This window comes from Bufo bufo, chromosome 3 (genome assembly GCF_905171765.1).
Source record: "Bufo bufo chromosome 3, aBufBuf1.1, whole genome shotgun sequence".
Lineage (NCBI taxonomy): Eukaryota > Metazoa > Chordata > Amphibia > Anura > Bufonidae > Bufo > Bufo bufo.
The window spans coordinates 661,693,167-661,707,263 of record NC_053391.1 but is presented as its reverse complement, the minus strand read 5'-3'; the positions used below and the strand labels follow the sequence as shown (position 1 = coordinate 661,707,263).

Sequence of the window (14,097 nt, the reverse complement as noted above, 5' to 3'; positions counted from 1 at the left end):
GTGATAGGGAGAGCATGGACACGCCTCCTGAGCTGTGATAGGGAGAGAATGGACACGCCTCCTGAGCTGTGATAGGGAGAACATGGACACGCCTCCTGAGCTGCAAAAGAAAATACACTGCCAGCTTGATATAAATGTAGAAGAAATATATGTGGAGATCTCTGGATCCATGTGAGGTCCAGGGCTGGTTCTAGCTTTGTTAGAAAGAGATTGTCATGTACTGTATGATGTCTGATTTTCATGTTTTACATTAGTCATGGGATAACCCCTTTAAAGGGGGCCTCTGGTTTTCTGTAAATATTGCCATATTACGGTGTAATGAAACCTTTTGCAGCTTTTCAATACACTTTATGTTTCAATTCCTTAGCATTTTCAAGTTAGGTCTTGAGACGTGATTGCTCCCCGTCAGTGCAGGGCAGAGTACTGGCTTAACTGGGTGAAGGCCAAGTCAGGATTCAGGGGGTACTATCTCTCTTTGGGGAGAGAGCTCCTTAATCGGCTTGAGGAGACTTATAGGACATACATACTCCTCTGGAATTCTGTGAAGAAGGGATGCAAATGAGCTCTTAGCATGCTCTGCCTCTGATGCCACTAGATGTAAAGTAGCTATCCTATAAGTCAATGGTCGACCTTTTAAACAGGCTTTGAGACATGACTCGGATAATAGCTAAGCCAGCATCTCATCTGCAGACAGCTGTTTCGGGGTGATCACCCCTCATCACTGCAGAGCAAAAAGAGTACTGGCTCAACCGGGTGAGAGGCTTAGGTCAGGAATCGGGAGGTACTATCTCTCCTTACAGAGAGCGCCTTAATCAGTGTCAGGAGACTTACATGACTTATAGGATAGCTGCCTTACATCTGGTGGCATCAGAGGCAGAGCTTGTTAAGAGCTCAGCTGCATACCTTCTTCCTAGAATTCCAAAGGAGCATGTATGGCCTATAAGTCTCCTCACGCCGACTAAGGCGCTCTCCGTAAGGATAGATAGTACCCCCCAAATAATTTTCAAGATCTGCATCCACCATTTCATTTTCTGAAGTTCTGCCTGTGCATAATGTTCAGAATGATAGGCAGAGGCGCATAAAGGAGTTCAACATATGGCTTGGTAAATGGTGTCAAGAGCAAGGATTTGGCTTTGTTTCTCATGATAGCTCTACTTGGAATAGAAAGGAACTGTACAAAAAAGATGGTTTGCATCTTTCTCTCAAAGGAACAAATGTACTTAGTGAACAACTCCAAGAATTTGTGAAAGAGTATTTAAACTAGGAAGGGGGGGCAAAAGAGTGAAAATAAAAGAGTCCAATTGCCCCCCGAAACAATGCCAGAACAGGTCAGAAGCACAGAGGTTAAGAAATGATAAGCTCAGAGTCCTGTCTACAAATGCTCGCAGTTTAGGTAAAAAAATCAATGAACTTGGGTCAATAATGGCATCTGAGAATGTAGATTTAGTGGCTGTTACGGAGACATGGTTTAATGAAAGAAATGACTGGGACATAACCATACCAGGGTACTCTTTATACAGAAGAGACAGAGAAGGCAAGAAAGGAGGAGGAGTGGCCCTGTATGTGAAAGATAGCATTAAATCTAACCTAATACAAGTTGGTGAGGCCAACATAGAGTCAGTTTGGGTTACGTTGCAGTTTGCTAACCATGCAGTAACTCGTGTAGGTGTGATATATAGACCACCTGGTCAAGTTAAAGAACTAGATAATCTACTAGTTGAAGAAATAGCTAAAATGACAATGAAAGGAGAAGTTATCATTATGGGAGATTTCAATCTTCCAGATATAAACTGGAAAACCAAAATAGCAAGTTCTACCAGGAGTACAGATATTCTAAATTCCCTACTGGGGTTATCTCTACAACAAGTGGTTGAGGAGCCAACCCGGAGGGAGGCCATTTTGGATTTGGTATTCACAAATGGGGATTCGGTATATGATGTCATTATAGGCGAAACCTTGGGATCTAGTGATCACCAGTCAGTGTGGTTTAAAATATAAGAACTGTGAAAGAGTCCCACCACACAAAAACAAAAGTTTTAGATTTTAGAAAAACAGACTTTTCAAAAATGAAATTAGTCATAAATGAGTCCTTATCAGACTGGAACGGATTACATGGAGTCCAGGAGAAATGGGACTACTTAAAAGGTGCATTATTGAAGGCAACAGAAAATTGCATTAGACTTGTCAGTAAAAGCAAAAAAAGGAAGAGACCACTGTGGTACTCAGCAGAAGTGGCCCAAATCATTAAAAATAAAAAGCTAGCATTTTGTAATTATAAAAAAACCCAGAGCAATGAAGATAAGGAAATCTACAAGATTAGGAAGAGAGAGGCCAAGCAAGTTATAAGAACTTCTAAAGCGCAGGCAGAAGAAAAACTAGCTCAGTCTATGAAAAAAGGAGATAAGACATTCTTCAGATATATAAATGAAAAAAGGAAATTAAAACAAGGAATAACTAAATTAAAAACAAAGGACGGAAGGTATGTAGAAGAGAATAAAGGGCTAGCCGACTGCCTTAATGAATACTTCTGTTCAGTTTTTACAAAAGAAAAAGGAGAAGGACCTCCACTAGAAAGGATGACTAATAAATCATTTGATGCATGTATCTTTACAGAGGAAGATGTTCTAAGTTTGCTGTCTAAGGTGAAGACAAATAAGTCACAGGGGCCTGATGAGATACACCCAAAATTATTAAAAGAGCTTAGTGGTGAGCTGGCAAAACCGTTAACAGATTTATTTAACCAATCATTAGTAACAGGAGTCGTCCCGGAAGATTGGAAATTGGCAAATGTCGTGCCCATTCACAAGAAAGGTAGTAGGGAGGAATCGAGCAACTATAGACCAGTGAGTCTGACATCAATAGTAGGCAAATTAATGGAAACCCTATTAAAGGATAGGATTGTGGAACATCTAAAATCCCATGGATTGCAAGATGAAAAACAACATGGGTTTACTTCAGGGAGATCATGTCAAACAAATCTTATAGATTTTTTTGACTGGGTGACTAAAATAATAGATGGTGGAGGTGCAGTAGACATCGCATATCTAGATTTTAGTAAGGCTTTTGACACTGTCCCACATAAAAGACTTATCAATAAACTGCAGTCATTGAGCATGGACTTCCATATTGTTGAGTGGATTAGGCAGTGGCTCAGTGACAGACAGCAGAGGGTTGTAGTCAATGGAGAACATTCAAAACAAGGTCATGTTACCAGTGGGGTTCCACAGGGATCTGTACTGGGACCAATTTTGTTTAATATCTTCATAAGTGATATTGCAAAAGGCCTTGATGGTAAGGTTTGTCTTTTTGCTGATGACACAAAGATATGTAACAGGGTTGATGTTCCTGGAGGGAAACGCCAAATGGAAAAGGATTTAGGAAAACTAGAAGAATGGTCAGAACTCTGGCAACTGAAATTTAATGTGGATAAGTGCAAGATAATGCACCTGGGGCGTAAAAACCCAAGGGCAGAATATAGAATATTTGACACAGTCCTGACCTCAGTATCTGAGGAAAGGGATTTAGGAGTAATTATTTCAGAAGACTTAAAGGTGGGAAGACAATGTAATAGAGCAGCACGAAATGCCAGCAGAATGCTTGGATGTATAGGGAGAGGTATAAGCAGTAGAAAGAGTGAAGTGCTTATGCCGCTGTACAGAACACTGGTGAGACCTCACTTGGAGTATTGTGCGCAGTACTGGAGGCCATATCTCCAGAAGGATATAGATACTCTAGAGAGAGTTCAGAGAAGAGCTACTAAACTAGTACATGGATTGCAGGATAAAACTTACCAGGAAAGGTTAAAGGACCTTAACATGTATAGCTTGGAAGAAAGAAGAGACAGAGGGGATATGATAGAAACTTTTAAATACATAAAGGGAATCAACTCGGTAAAGGAGGAGAGCATATTTAAAAGAAGAAAAACTACCACAAGAGGACACAGTTTTAAATTAGAGGGGCAAAGGTTTAAAAGTAATATAAGGAAGTATTACTTTACTGAGAGAGTAGTGGATGCATGGAATAGCCTTCCTGCAGAAGTGGTAGCTGCAAATACAGTGAAGGGGTTTAAGCATGCATGGGATAGGCATAAGGCTATCCTTCATATAAGATAAGGCCAGGGACTATTCATAGGATTTAGATATATTGGGCAGACTAGATGGGCCAAATGGTTCTTATCTGCCGACACATTCTATGTTTCTATGTTTCTATGTAAGATAATCTGTTTTTTGTCAATCAACTGTAACATCTTTGTTAAAGGGGTTGTCCGGGTTCAGAGCTGAACCTGGACATACCCATATTTTCACCCAGGCAGCCCCCCTGACAAGAGCATCGGAGCATGAAATGCTCCGATGCCCTGCGTGAAAGCATTTTCAGGAGATCTAGTGACGTACCGTGCTCTCGTTAGGGCTGCCAGGCGGAGGCTTCCTCCCAGCAGTGAGCTCGGTGACGTCACCGGCACTGATGGGCTCACGGTTAGGGCAGCGCTAAAGCCAGCCCATCGGAGCCGGTGACGTCACCGAACACACTGCTGGGTAGATGCCTCTGCCCGGCAATGTGTTATTGTAAATAAAAAAGCCCTTTCCCTGCGTGATCCTGTGCAGGGCAAGAGAGAGCATTGGAGCATGAACTGCTCCGATGCTAACATCAGGGGGGCTGCCTGGGTGAAAATATGGGTATGTCCAAGTTCAGCTCTGAACCTGGACAACCCCTTTAATATCCAGAGACTACAATTACAGATTTTGGACAACTGAGCATTTGCTACAATGTATCCAGTCTAGACAATCCTCGTTGTAAGCTAAGTACATGTCCTGATAGTTTGTATGAGTGCAGATACTAGGACAGATTGGCTTCTCATGTTAGACAGTTTAAACTTAAAGGGGCATTACAGTTTTTCTTTATTTAACTTATTTGTTTATATAATAGAAAATCATACAATTCTCTAATATACATATATTTAAAATTCTGCATACATACCTTTCTTTTATCAGGCAGTTGACCCCTATATGCAGTAGAATGGTATAGCCCATGTATCAGTCCTGTGTAATGTATCCATGGCATCAGTCATGTGACACTCTTCACATCATGTTATTTCTGACATTCAGTAAGCAGCAGTGTTACTTGACATACATGTGCTGGGTCAGCATTCAGGACACATCTATGTAATTATTAAATAGTGGTGGTATAATGATGGTATAACTAGTGGTGGTATAATGATGGTATAACTAGTGGTGGTATAATGATGGTATAACTAGTGGTGGTATAATGATGGTATAACTAGTGGTGGTATAATGATGGTATAACTAGGGGTGGTATAATGATGGTATAACTAGTGGTGGTATAATGATGGTATAACTAGTGGTGGTATAATGATGGTATAACTAGTGGTGGTATAATGATGGTATAACTAGTGGTGGTATAATGATGGTATAACTAGTGGTGGTATAATGATGGTATAACTAGTGGTGGTATAATGATGGTATAACTAGTGGTGGTATAATGATGGTATAACTAGTGGTGGTATAATGATGGTATAACTAGTGGTGGTATAATGATTTTTATTGTGGTTATTACAGTAACTATATTACTGTGTGTATCTACATGGCAGACAGTCTGTAGGTGATGTTGTCATGTTGTTAAAAAAACAAACAAACACAGCACCCACAGAAATCTGCTTCTACACAGACACTGACAGACATGGTAGTAATACTGCATACCTCCCAACCGTCCTGGTTGCAGTTACACAAGTATTCAGGTCCAGGTGCTGGGTTGAAAACTGTACCCCTTTGAACTATGTAAATCTGCCCCAATATGTTTAGCTCACAGAGGATTGCCTAGACACCACGCAGGGCCGGTGCTACCATAAGGCAGAACAAGCGGCTGCCTTAGGGCGCACCTTGGGGAAGGGCGGAAAAATGAACCTTCTTAAATCACTTACTTGTGAGTTGCACCACAGCGCCGCCGGCCGCCCGCTCCAGCCTGCGTGCGTCGTGTGACCCCGGCCCTCACTCACAGAGCGGCACGGGCCCGGCAGCACGGCAACACGGTCACGGGGTCAGGCCAGGGGGATGTGACTGGCGACTGACTGTGTCTGTGAGTCTGACTCACACACAGCCAGACTGCCGTAGCAGCAGGACAGGTGGGTAGGAGATCACTGATGAGCGCACTAGCGCCAGAGTGCACGGCATAAATGGGTTTTAAAAAAATTATTACACAAACAACAATCATTAATGGAGGGTGGGGATGGTGACCGTGACATGATGGGAGTGGGGACAATGTCTGTAGTCTGTGACATGGGGATGGGGCCAGGGCCGGCCGGGGGGGATGATGATGTGCCATGGGGGGGGACTGAAATGTGACACAATTGGGGGTAATGATGTGATCATGATGTGACACGAAGGGGGTGATCTGACATGGTTTGGAGGGGGAGAAATGTAACATGGAGGGCTGATGTGACATAGGTGATTTGACATGGAGGGGGGAAAATGTGACATTGAGGCCTTGAGGGGGTGAAATGTGACATGAAGGGGGAGAAATGTGACATGGAGGGAGAAATGTGACATGGGGGTGATGGGACAGAGGGGATTATGGAAAAAGGAGGGGGAGAAATGTGACATGGAGGGGGGAAATGTGACATGAAGGGGGAGAAATGTGACATGGAGGGCTGATGTGACATAGGGGGGTGATTTGACAGGGAGGGGGAGAAATGTGACATGGGGGGCTGATGGCTGACATGGGGGCATGATGGTTTACATGGGGGGCTGATGGCTGACATGGGGGGTCTGATCTGAGGTCTGATTAACATTGGGGGTCTGATTGCTGGTCTGACCTGAGGTGTAATGGAAAATATTTTTTTCTTATTATCCTCCTCTAAAACCTAGGTGCGTCTTAGAGCGCGTGCGTCTTAGAGCGAGACCAGCGATTGTCTGAAGCAGAGAGAAGATACCAGGACCACACAGAGGAGAAGCCAGCTGCAGCAGACGGGACCAGGACCAGGTGAGCTGCGGGAGGGGGGGGGGGCGCCAAAATGTAGCTTCGCTTGTGTTGGCAAAAATCCTTGCACCGGCCCTGCGTCACCACTGTAGCCACCCCTCACCTGTTAATACTACTGGTTTCGGGCAGGTTTTCTACGAGGGCTATAATCTTCCATTCCGAGACAGCAATGAAAATAGTGAGAATTAAATTCCAAGACTGGTGTATCTTGTGCCAGTCTAAAAACAAATGTGTGGTTTGTGCCCATGCCTCTTAATAAATTTGGCACATTTGGGACTGTCTAAAAGTCAGAAAATCAAATCTATGGCTGTTATCAGTAGCTGTAGATTTGCTCCAGGATTGTTTCTTAAAGGGGTGTTCCAGTGATCCTCCCCAATAGGTGTTTCCTGGTATTTCCAGGCATCGACAGGAAGTGGCAGAGGAGGGGGATCAGCAGAGGTGACAAAGCATCTTTGTTATTTTTTAACCCTACTTTGTTTTTTACAAAATGATCTGCCCCAAGTATCCATTTAATAAATCTGACTAAAACCAGGAACAAACCTACTTCTTGGAGACCAAATTTGTGCATTTTACATTTAAAGTGGCTGTCTGATTGGTGGGGGTTCCGACTCCCGTCACCCCTGCCGATCAATTATTTGAAGTGGCAGCACACCCCGATGAAGAGATGTGTCACAGTATAGTCCCTCAGGCCATTGCTCCTCAGGGGTTGGTGTGGTAGAAATGTAACAGTCTCTTTTTACTAAGTGCAGCAAAGAACTTCTGGTATATTTAGGCCTCTTTCAGACGGGCGAGATTTCCGCGCGGGTGGAATGCGTGAGGTGAGGTTTTTCACGCAACGCAGGCCCCATAGAAATGAATGGGGCTGCGTGAAAATCGCAAGCATCCGCAAGCAAGTGCGGATGCGGTGCGATTTTCACGCATGGTTGCTAGGAGATAATCGGGATGGGGACCCGATTATTATATTATTTTCCCTTATAACATGGTTATAAGGGAAAATAATAGCATTCTTAATACAGAATGCTTACTAAAATAGGGCTGGAGGGGTTAAAAAAAAAATAAAAATAATTTCACTCATCCTAATCCACTTGTTCGCGCAGCCCGGCTTCTCTTCTTTTTTCTTCTTTGCTGTGCACGAGGAAAACGACCTGTGGTGATGTCACTGCGCTCATCACATGGTCCGTCACATGATCCATCACCGTGGTGATGGATCCTGTGATGGACCATGTGATGAGCGCAGTGACGTTACCACAGGTCCTTTACCCAGGTCCTGAAGAAAGAAGACAGAAGAGAAGACGGGCTGCGCGAACAAGTGGATTAAGGTGAGTTAAAACATTTTATTTTATTTTTTTAACCCCTCCAGCACTAATTTACTAAGCATTCTGTATTAAGAATGCTATTATTTTCCCTTATAACCATGTTATAAGGGAAAATAATACAATCTACACAACACCTAACCCAAACCTGAACTTCTGTGAAGAAGTTCGGGTCTGGGTACCACATTCAGTTTTTTATCACGTGCGTGCAAAACACGTTGCACCCGCGCGATAAAAACTGAACAACGGAACGCAATCGCAGTCAAAACTGACTGCAATTGCGTACCTACTCGCGCGGGTTTGCCGCATTGCACCCGGGACGCCTCCGGAGCCAAAACGTGACGCCCGTGTGAAAGAGGCCTTAATAGCAGCAGATTAAAAGTGCAGTTTCTGGAACCAGCAAGGAAGTATGCAGGCAGGTTGGATGGCTGGAACTTACCACTTGTTTGTATGGATTTCCACTATCAGGTCTAGACTTTACTTGTAACTGGCCTAGTAGTATTCTGGGTGATGGGTGTCTGAGCCGTAGTCCCTCACCTTACAGCAGTGTCTTTACTGCAGGTGTTCAGCTGTTCACTTTGCTGTCTGATTTCCTAAGAATTAGCTTGAGGATGACTTTAGTTGTTCTCTCTGGAGAATCCTTTACAGGAGCAGGAGCTTCCTCTCCTCGCAGTGTCTCAACAGGAACTCCCTCTTCTGACAGGAAGTAGGACCAGCCCACTCCTACCAAGAGGGGAGGAACAGGGTGGTTAGCCCTGTTTGCACCAATCATATCCTTACTAGAATGCACAGCCAAAACATGGAAAATACAATACAAAACTCTTTACAATAATTGCAGATACTGGGGTATTACACATTCATTTAATAAATCTGACTAAAACCTGGACCAAACCTACTTCCAGGAGTCCACATTCATGCATTTTACATTTAAAATGGTTGTCTGAGATTTTTATATATGTGACCTATCCTCAGGATGGGTCATCAATATCTGATTGGTGAGGGTCAGGCTCCTGACACCCCCATCGATCAGCTGCTTGAAGAGGCAGCACGCTCCCGTGAGCACTGTGGCCTCTTCTTAGGACAGCGATGTCACGTTCATTACCAAGCTCAGCTACTAAACAATCTATGGTGCTGTGCCTAATAAGCTGTGAGGAGGCCACAGTGCTCAAAGGAGGCTTCCTCAAACAGCTGATCAGCAGGGGATGCCAGGTGTCAGACTCCAGCCGGTCAAATATCGATGACCTGAGGATAGGTCTTCAGTATCAAAATCTCGGAAAACCCCTTTAATGGAGTTGTCTTCTTTTGAAAACATATTTTCAAAAGAAGACCCTCATCAATGGGCCAGGGGATAAAGCAACTACAAAGAGCATCTCCTGCTCTGGGGAATCTGTACCTTCTTGCATTACACACAGACAGGCATTTGATTTAGTCAACCATGTGTAATGCTTAAAGGGGTTGGCCCCTTTCTAGTACTTGTGACCAATAGTCTTTTGTCGTGTGATCTGCCTTGTGGTTGTACAATGAAATTCCAATAGTTGGTGTTACCATCTTAGACATTTCAGAAATGTCTATTCGGCTGTTTCCGTTGTGATTGGAGAGAGTCTTGGGACATGCACACCTGGACTCGGCAGCCTCCTCACCAGCTGGGATGAGGGTCAGAGGGGGTCATTTTGGAGAAATAAGACATTTATGACTCAGAATACCCATATAATCTGGCACCTGATGGTCTACTCTAGAAGATATCAGAAATTTGCCATGCAACAATAATAGCTCCATGCTGGATTATCACATACAGAACCCGATAATCCCTGGTTTAGCGCATCTTAATTACGTATTAGGAGTTGGAATAAAAACAGTATAATTTTTTTTATATAGTTCCCATGCATGGAACTGGCTTTCCACGACGATAAAACTGATGGCCCATCCACAGGACAGGACATGAATATTCTTTTGGTGAGATCTCACTTTAATCACCAACCTTAGTAGAAAAAAAGCAAAAAAAAAAACATCTCATCGCCTCTTTCCTGAATTGATCAGGGTATTAATACACCGGGTATTCCTTACGATGCATGGAGGTAGAGACACTGGACTGGTTCCCAGGTAAGTCTCCACGGAAATCACTCTCCAGCATGTCTTATTAAAGATCCCTATTTATTAGAAATTAATTTAAAAACTAGAGGGAATTTAAACCACTAAATTAAAGGAATACTGCTTACGAGTTTCTGATCCATTCGGGGCTTTACCAATCAGTAAGGGCCTGGCATAGGTTCCTTTTATTGGGATGCACGTTCTTTCGACTTATAGTATATCTGCTGATCATATGATTGAAGGGATCGCAGTAATCCAGGAAGCTCCACGTCCTCTTCCCTGTTACCTGGGCCTCACCTACCATGTGCCTTCTTAATGCAAGGGTCTAAGGGCCATCTTGGGAGCCAGGGCCTGGGTGTGACTGCCACCTCTGCATTCCCTATAGCCTATACCGTACCGTACTTTACTTCAATGGGACCGAGCTGCTCCGAGTTGTAATATCAGACACAACCACTACCAGCGCGGTGAGCTGATCGGTGGGGGTACCAAGAGTCTGACCACCACAATCGGATATTAATGGTCTACCCTAAGGTTAGTCCATCCGTTTTCTAGCCCTGGAGAACACCTTTAACATAAATCTTTATTTTCTTCTCTATGTTTTCAAGGCTCTTGCTTCACATTAAGGGCAAAAAGAAACCTTTTAAAAAACACTGGAAAGCCTTTGACCCTCTTAGTTCCTGAACACCTGCAGTTCTTAAGAAATTCATACGAAAATACTTTCTGGAAATCCATTCTCTCCAGTTAGCACTCGTACACCACAGAACTTGGCAGTAATACTGAATACATTATTGTATGGAATGCTGTATTCATTTTAATGCAGCGAGGTGTTAATGGTATTATATAGCTACCAGGCAAACTGGAAACGATATCCTAAAACGTGCGTTCACCTTCAGTGAACTTACTAAAATATGTTAAAGGGGCCGTCCAAACACTGTGGCATCGGGAGAATGGGACGCCCTGGTTCAGTGTGGTTTCACAGGCACCAGAAATGAAAACCACAAGCAGGTTTTACCACTTATGGCGCTACAGCCAGATCAGCCAAGAGTAGGCCAATCTGTTATTAATACCCAATGCCTGAGTGCTAGTCACACTGCCCCCAAGATGTGTCAGCCACAGTCATCTCATAAGAGTGCCATTAAGAGGACTCATAGCAGTAGTCCCCATGGCTGGGGACTAACTAGAAATGACTGGGCCCCACATCAAATGTATGAACGGGCCCCTTCCCCCAGAAACTTCTTCACAACCACCTCCTCCTCTGCAACCCCCACCCCTGTGGCTAGTCAAGATCGCTCTCTAGGACCAGGTGCGGCAGCCGCTCCGTCCATTTCCTACGGTGTCACTGTATATAATGTCATTGTGTAATACTGTTAAGGAGGCCTTTTTAGTGGGGTGGGCCCCTTCTGAGTTCAGACCCCAAAGCAGCCGCTTCCCCTGCAACTACACCCGTAGGAATTGTCAAAGACGTCAGGCTTGCCAAACAACATTGCTTTATTCACAGCTCTTTAACAGGTTAAATTGAAAGCTTCGGTAACACATTTAGTGGCAATGGAATAACTGATCTGGAACCGGTCTACAACGCAAGTCTCCATTCAACATGCACCGGGGTCCTTTGGTTTGTTACTCCTTAAAAGGGTTCTCCGGGCTTTTAATATTGATGACCTATCCTCAAGATAGGTTATCAATATGAGATCGGCGGTGGTCTGACACCCGGCACCCCTGTATGAAGGGAGGACGCGTGCAGTGTCCTTCTTGCTTGCCATAGATATAGCAGCAGTGAGCAGGATGAGAGACAGCAATGTGTGGTCCTCAATATTAAAAGCCTGGAGAACCCCTTTAAGCAGTTTCTAAAGTCATTCATGGAGCCCAATCTCTGTACAAAATTTTTACAACACAGTCTCTGATATGTTTATCACATCGTTGGTAAAACAGGAGCCTACTGCTTTTTGCCGAACTCCTCTGGAGGCACATGTCACTGCCTACACTACTCGGCTCTCTTATCTGCTTTCGGGTGGGATGCAACCCACATGTAGGCTCCAGTGGTCTAGGGCAGGGATGGCCAACCTGCAGCTCTCCAGCTGTTGCAAAACTACAACTCCCAGCATGCCCAGACTGTCTACAGTTTTCAGCCTACAGCAGGGCATGGTGGGAATTGTAGTTTGACAACATCTGGAGAGCAGCAGGTTGGACATCCCTGCTCTATGGTACAGAACGGAAGGTTGCCATTGTCTTCTTACTGGTCTCATACTATCTCTTACCATTTGGCTACTACTCCTGGTTCCCTTTGCTGCTCTTCTCCCTTGCCTGACACATAGCAGACTGGTGCCCAAAAATAATAATTTAGTAGCCTGCACGATCGACTGTCTCACCTCATAAATGGGCTTTTCGCTCATTCATCAGGTGGCTGGCTGCACCTTTAGACGGGCAGATTATCAGGAACAAGCATTCATAGGAATGTTTGCCCCGATAATCTGCCCGACAATCAGGCAGTGTAAACCCGCCATTATACAGAGGTGTTAACTGACTTCAGCGGGAGCAGTGCTGCTGTTACCAGCTCTGTCCACTACACAATGGACGGAGCTGTGCAGTTCTGGCACTGGAGCTGCAAAGAAACATCTAATCCGGGGCGCAGAGTGTCGGACTTCCACCGATCAGATATTGATGACCTATCCTAGGGATCGGTCATCTCTTGTTAAATCCTGGTTAACCCCTTTAAAAGAGAGTCCCAGAAGCCGTTGTAAACCGATTCTGCCTTTTCCATCTGGGTCCCCGACCATGATATGATGAACATAAGAAAAACGGCGCTCAATGGCGGAAATTCACTTTATACAAAGTACGTATGGGTTGCTCACAAAATAGCTGCCACCACCACATATGCACATCACGCCTATGCTAATAGCGTGTTAGATCTTTGATATATGAGACAGATGGAACATAAAACCTTACTCTCAGCGTCCTGAGCTTCACATTTTAATATGGATGACTACTCAAGCTGGAATAAATGCGTCTCACCAGTAATGAGGGAGAGCCCGGGGCATTACTATGCTGCATTAATAAGTTTTCCACAGATGTGTGTGTTCTCTTTGGCTCTTGCGCTCTCGTTTTTTAGACGGATCTGTTGAATGTTGGTCTCAGAAAAAGTTAAGTCTCAAGCAAAATAACACACAGGCGAGCTCTGTGCAAGCTTTCCCACATACCACTGCCAATGTAAATTAGTGTGACCGTGACCTGCCTGCAACCCAGCTTTTCCAGCCCTCCAACATGACTGATGCTAGGATATGGAAAAGTACAAACTAATGGACTAAATGAAGAATTTTTTTATTATTTACTTTAATGATTGTGTGGGTAACCTTGGCGGAGCATCTCAGGATACCCATCTGATGCACCAGCTATAGACTGCAGGTTGGTAGGACTATGTCAATGGCTGGTTCTATGCCAAATCAGTGACATGTTTATTTATGGCTAAATATAAGATGTATGCCTTATCATGGGAGGTCCTCAAGCTGGGCTGATATGCTAAAAAGCTGACCGTAGACTTGAGCTTTCTAAGCATGTACATAATACATACATACAATCACGAGTAGAGTGAGCCCCATAGTAACAGCAAAATGGGACCTCTCGTAGTTCACCATGCCATTCCAGTCTAGTCATGACCCATGCCAGACTGGTGCTTGTTGATCTTCCTACCCATCTCGTCCTACCCTCTTCA

At 44.2% G+C, this 14,097-nt stretch overlaps 1 protein-coding gene across 1 annotated transcript in view; it reads right to left on the bottom strand.

The window, feature by feature from the left end:
- Positions 1–14,097, bottom strand: part of MAML2 (mastermind like transcriptional coactivator 2) — a 185,919-nt gene that overhangs the window by 62,699 nt on the left and 109,123 nt on the right. The gene's annotated exons all lie outside the window — the stretch shown is intronic.